Source organism: Prunus persica, chromosome G2 (assembly GCF_000346465.2).
Source record: "Prunus persica cultivar Lovell chromosome G2, Prunus_persica_NCBIv2, whole genome shotgun sequence".
NCBI lineage: Eukaryota > Viridiplantae > Streptophyta > Magnoliopsida > Rosales > Rosaceae > Prunus > Prunus persica.
The window spans coordinates 11,971,701-11,978,278 of NC_034010.1; positions in this window are offsets into that span (position 1 = coordinate 11,971,701).

Below are 6,578 nucleotides of genomic sequence, written 5' to 3' on the forward strand. Positions count from 1 at the left end.
GGCAATCAGTGGGTCCCACCAACCTGGGCAGGCCCAAAGGCAATTCTCGCATGGGCTTTAGCCCGAGGGTGGTGACATCAGCGCACGGTAATTCAAATTTTTTTTACCATTGGCGCGTGAATTACACGCGCCAACGGTAAAAAAAATTTGACTTCCGCGCGCTGACGTCACCATGACGTCAGCCCTGACAGACCCCAACGGCCATTTGACAAGTGTCGCAACCGGGCTTCTCCGATGGGTTTTTTTCCAGAAATTCGACGGTCATTTCAAAAAAATTCGAAAAAATTCTGAAATTTTTTTTTTTTAAATACCAAAATTTTTTGTATTTTTTCACTATAAATACCTAACCATTTTATTTACTTTCCACACTAAATCTTCATACAATTTCTTCTCCATCCAATATTTTTTACTCTCCACTCACATTATTCACTTCCCACACCAATTCTCCAAACAAACTCTTCTCCTTCCAATATTTTTTACTCTCCACTCATATTTTTCTACTACTTTCCATTTGTATATAAAAAATAAAAAAACAAATGGCATCTTCTGTCGAAACCAGAGGCTCGTGGTCAACTCAGGAAGATATTGCATTGTGTCAGTCTTAGGTGAACGTTAGTCATGACCCTATCACGGGCAATGAGATGAAGTTCCATCATATGTGGAGCAAAATTCATGGAGAATTTTGTCAAAGATCGGGTTCCATTCGGACCGAAATGGCCTTGTCTAGTAGATGGAAACTTCTGAATAAAGAGTTAGGAAAATGGAGAAATGCCTTGACAAAAACAAGGGAGAACATTCGAAGCGGTCAAAATCTATCCGATGAGGTAAAATATTTATAATTGTCATTTTAATAAATTTAATGTAATTTTTTTTTATTGCATATTCTATGTCTTTTTGTTGCATAATCTTTTTTTTTTTCTTTTTGCATTTCCTATTTGTCTATATTTTCTTGCATAATCAATTTCATTCTTGCATTTCAAAATAGTTTATATTTTCTTGCATAATAATTTTTTTTCTTGCACTTCCAATTATTTATTTTTAATAGATCATACAAGCACAAATGTGGTTCGGTGCCATGGGGCAAGGCAAAAAAAGTTTCGTGCATTACCAATGTTGGGAAGTTGTGAAGGATTGTTCAAGATTCAAAATTATTCCCACCGATCCAACAGTTGTGTTGAATGAGACGCCGCTTCACGATTCACCATCAACCGATTCGCCATTGGACTCCCCAATGGAAACGGAGTCACCACTCCCACGTCCGCCAAGACCTATTGGGAGAAAGGCGGCAAGGGCCAAGAGAGGGGGCACTTCAAACAATGAATGTATACAATTATTGGAGCAAATAGCTAAGAACACTTCACTAAGAATTGAGAGAGACTTGAAAAGAGATGAAGTGGACAAGGCACGAGAGGAAGCATTTGTAATTCAATAGCAGCAGGCACAAGACAAAGACATGGATGATAGAGAGATGAAAATCATGGTCATGGATACGAGCCATATGTCTCCTGAAACAAAGGCCTATTGGAAGCATAGACGAAGGGATGTGATGAGAAGAAAACTTTTCCATGACGACGGACCTAGCAATACGGATTGGTTAAATGATGAAAACCATTAGGTTTTACTGAAACACCTTTGCCATATGTTGTATTGTTGTATTGTTGTATTATCCTTTAATTTATTGTATTGTTTCCTTTTCATTAAATAAAAAAAGTATTAAATAATATGACTATTTATTAAAAACATTTGAGCATCAAAACAAAGATTAATTAAAAACAAACCTTAATTTATTGCAAACAATACACAAAATAAATCATACATAAAAGCATAATAATAATAAAAAAGATAGAGATGGTGTAGTTTTATAGAGGGATTCAGAAGATAGAAATGACACGTTGCACAATTTTAGAGGATGAAAATCTTATCTGAAATATGAGATTATAATTTTTTAAAAATATCTGAAAATCTTATCTAACAGAGATAACACTTGACACAATTTTAGAGGGTGAAAATCTTATCTGAAATATGAGATTATGATTTTTTTTAAATATCTGAAAATCTTATCTGACATGAGACATGTGGCACAATTTTAGAGGGTGAAAATGTTATCTGAAATCTGAGATTATAATTTTTTTTAATGAATATCCGAAAATTTTATCTGGAATAAGACATGTGGCAACCAAGATTCTCATCCGAAAATCTTTTCTGAAAAATAATAGACACGTGACAATCAAAAATATTATCCGAAAATTTAATTACAAAAGATTATCAAAATTAATAGTTTAAAGTATAAAAAAAATAGGAAATAAAGTACAATGAATAGTATTTGCCTTAGACTTGCCCTAGACTTAGCCCTCATGGGTGGAACCACAAATGGCAAGGCTGCCACTATTCATGCGAATAGTGCCAGCCCTTGCTTGCCCTTGCCCTAGACTTAGCCCTTAGAGCATGTCCACCGCAGCTCTTCTAGCCAGGGCAAGAGGCCCATTTCTTCACTTTTGGACCTCCAGCGCAGCGCCTGCAGCCTGGGCAAGTCCTGGGTCCCACCAGCCTGGGCAAGCCCAAGGGCAGATTTTGCCTGGGCTTCAGCCCGAGTTTGCTGATGTCAGTGGTGATGTCACGCTGACATCAGCGAGTCAAAAAAATTGAAAAAAATTGAAAAAAAATCAAAAAATTTTTTTAAAAAAAACCAAAAAAATTATGGATGTTTTCCCTATAAATACATAACAATTTTATTCACTTTCCCTATAAATACATAACAAGTTTATATTTTGTTGCATATTCTTTTATTTTTCTTGCCCTTGCCCTAGCCTTTTGGGGTGGAACCAAAAAAGGCAAGGCTGCCACTATTCATATGAATAGTGGCAGCCCTTACTTGCCCTTGCCCTTGCCTTAGCCCTTATGGGTGGAGATGCTCTTATGGGTGAAGTTGCTCTAGTCACGTGTCCATTGTTTTCAGAAAAGATTTTCGGATGAGAATCTCGATTACCACGTGTCTTATTCCAGATAAAATTTTCGGATATTCATTAAAAAAAAAATTATAATCTCAGATTTCATATAACATTTTCACCCTCTAAAATTGTACCACGTGTCCCATGTCAGATAAGATTTTCAGATATTAAAAAAAAATTATAATATCATATTTCAGATAATATTTTCACCCTATAAAATTGTGCCACGTGTCATCTCTGTCGTATAAGATTTTCAAATATTTTTTTTAAAATTATAATCTCAGATTTCAGATAAGATTTTTATCCTCTAAAATTGTGCCACGTGTCATCTCTATCTTTTGAATCCCTCTATAAAACTACACCAGAGGCCTCATACCTCTCACACCATCTCTTATCTATTCCTTCATTTCTCAGATTTTACAAAACACATTCTACTCTCAATGTCAAACTTGAGGAGGGTGTTAGAGAGGCAACAGAAAGAAAGGGAAGAAATCCGGCGTAGACGTGCTGAAGAAGATCGGGACGCCGATGAAGAAGAGGAACAAATGCTTGCAGTAGCGGTGTGTATGCTTAATCAATCAAGACAACACCGTCGTCCTCGTGCCCCAAATGTGGACAGACGTAGAGAGTCTCGGGGTAAGAATCTCTTGGAGGATTACTTTATCCCAAATTCGTTATATCCTGCTCATAAGTTTCGAGAGAGATATAGAATGCCGCCACATTTGTTTCAAAAAATCATGCATGATATTTATAATTACGACACATACTTCATTCAAAAGCATGATGCTGTTGGAGTTTTGGGTCTTATCCCGGAGCAAAAACTTACAGCTGCTTTGTGGATGCTTGCTTATGGGGCATCTGCAGAGTAGGTGGATGAGATTGCAAGGATGAGAAAATCAACTATCCTAGAGTGTTTGGTGAGATTCTGTGATACAGTGGAAAATTTGTACACGAGGGAGTACCTTTGCAAACCCACGCCGAGGGACCTGCAAAGGTTGCTACAAAAAGCAGAGGCTCGAGGTTTCCCAGGCATGATTGGAAGCATTGATTGCATGCACTGGCAGTGGAAGAATTATCCTACTGCTTGGCAAGGAGACTACGGGAATCGAAAGGGCCAAAAAAGTATAATCTTGGAGGTCGTAGCTTCATTCGACTGTTGGGTTTGGCATGCCTTCTTTGGGGTTGCCGGATCTCAGAATGACCTGAATGTCCTTGGTCAATCCCCGGTGTTCGACGAGGTATTGCGAGGTCATTCCCCCCAGGTCACGTACCAAATCAACAATACCGTATACTCTGGTGCGTACTACCTTGCCGACGGAATTTATCCTAGGTGGACGACATTCGTGAAAACAATTCCGAATCCCCAATCCGAGAAGGAAAGAAACTTTGCTTCCTTTCAAGAAGGTTACAGGAAAGACGTGGAAAGGTGTTTCGGTATCTTGCAAGCTCGTTGGGCAATTATCAGGGGTGCTGCTCGGATGCTAGACGAAGAGGTGCTGAGGAGTATTATGATGACTTGCATCATCCTCCACAACATGATTGTGGAGGATGAGTATGACTACGATGCTCCAGAGGTGTTTGAACCCGATCCCATGAACACGGCATTGACAAGAATATATGAAAGGCCGATGGGACCAAATGGACTACCAATGGAGCCCGAACCGTTAGTTCGGGATGGTCGATTCAACAACTCCATGATTGACCGTTATGAAGAAATGCAATCTTCATATGTTCACGAGAGACGTCAAGTTGACTTGATCGAGCACTTGTGGGAGATGAAAGGCAATCACAATGGATGAAGTCAAGATTAGTGCTTTGTTTGGAATTATGCTTTGTTTTTTATTATGCTTTATTTTGTGTGTGTTGTTTTATTGGAATTAATGCTTTGTTTTTTATTATTATTATGCTTTTGTGTATGGTTTGTTTTGTGTGTTGTTTACAATAAATTAAGGTTTGATTTTAATTAATCTTTGTTTTGATGCTCAAATGTTTTTAATAAATAGTCATATTATTTAATGCTTTGTTTATTTAATGAAAAGGAAACAATACAACAAATTAAGGATAATACAACAATACAACAATACAACAAATTAAAGGATAATACAACAATACAACAATACAACATATGGCAAAGGTGTTTCAATACAACCTAATGGTTTTCATCATTTAACCAATCCGTATTGCTAGGTCCGTCGTCATGGAAAAGTCTTCTTCTCATCACATCCCTTCGTCTATGCTTCCAATATGCCTTTGTTTCAGGAGACATATAGCTCGTATCCATGGCCATGATTTTCATCTCTTTATCATCCATGTCTTTTTCTTGTGCATGCTGCTGTTGAATTGCAAATGCTTCCTCTCGTGCCTTGTCCACTTCATCTCTTTTCAAGTCTCTCTCAATTCTTAGTGAGGTGTTCTTATCTATTTGCTCCAATAATTGTATACATTCATTGTTTGAAGTGTCCCCTTTCTTGGCCTTTGCCGCCTTTCTCCCAATTGGTCTCGGCGGACGTGGGAGTGGTGACTCCGTTTCCATTGGGGAGTCCAATGGCGAATCGGTTGATGGTGAATCGTGGAGTGGCATCTCATTCAACACAACCGAAGGACCGGTGGGAATAATTTTGAATCTCGAACAATCCTTCACAACTTCCCAACATTGGAAATGCACGAAACTTTTTTTGCCTTGCCCCATGGCACCGAACCACATTTGTGCTTGTATGATCTATTAAAAATAAATAATTGAAAGTGCAAGAAAAAAAAATTATTATGCAAGAAAATTAAACTAATTTGAAATGCAACAATAAAATTAATTATGCAAGAAAATATAGACAAATTGGACATGCAAAAAGAAAAAAAAAATTATGCAAGAAAAAGAAATAGAATATGCCAAAAAAAAAAAGTTACATTAAATTGATGAAAATGGTATTATAAATATTTTACCTCATCGGATAGATTTTGACCGCTTCGAATGTTCTCCCTTGCTTTTATCAAGGCATTTCTCCATTTGCCTAACTCTTTATTCAGAAGTTTCCATCTACTAGACAACGCCATTTCAGTCCGAATGGAACCCGATCTTTGACAAAATTCTCCATGAATTTTGCTCCACATATGATGGAACTTCATTTCATTGCCCGTGATAGGGTTATGACTAATGTTCACCCAAGAGTGACACAGCGCAATATCTTCCTGAGTTGACCACGAACCCCCGGTTTCGACAGAAGCTGCCATTTGTTTTTTTTTTTTTTTTTTTTTAATACAAATGGAAAGTAGTAGAAAAATGTGAGTGGAGGATAAAAAATATTGGAAGGAGAAGAGTTTGTATGGAGAATTGGTGTGGGAAGTGAATAATGTGAGTGGAGAGTAAAAAATATTGGGGATGGAGAAGAATTGTATGAAGATTTTGTGTGGAAAGTAAATAAAATGGTTAGGTATTTATAGGGAAAAAATACAAAATTTTTTGGTATTTTTTTAAAAAAATTTCAGAATTTTTCAGAATTTTTTTAGCAAAAAAAACGAGGATCGTCGGATTTCTAGAAAAAAATCCATCGGAGTGTCCCTGGCGCGACACGTGGCTTTTTACCGTTGGTTGCTGTCAGGGCTGACGTCAGCGCGCGGAGTTTAAATTTTTTTTTA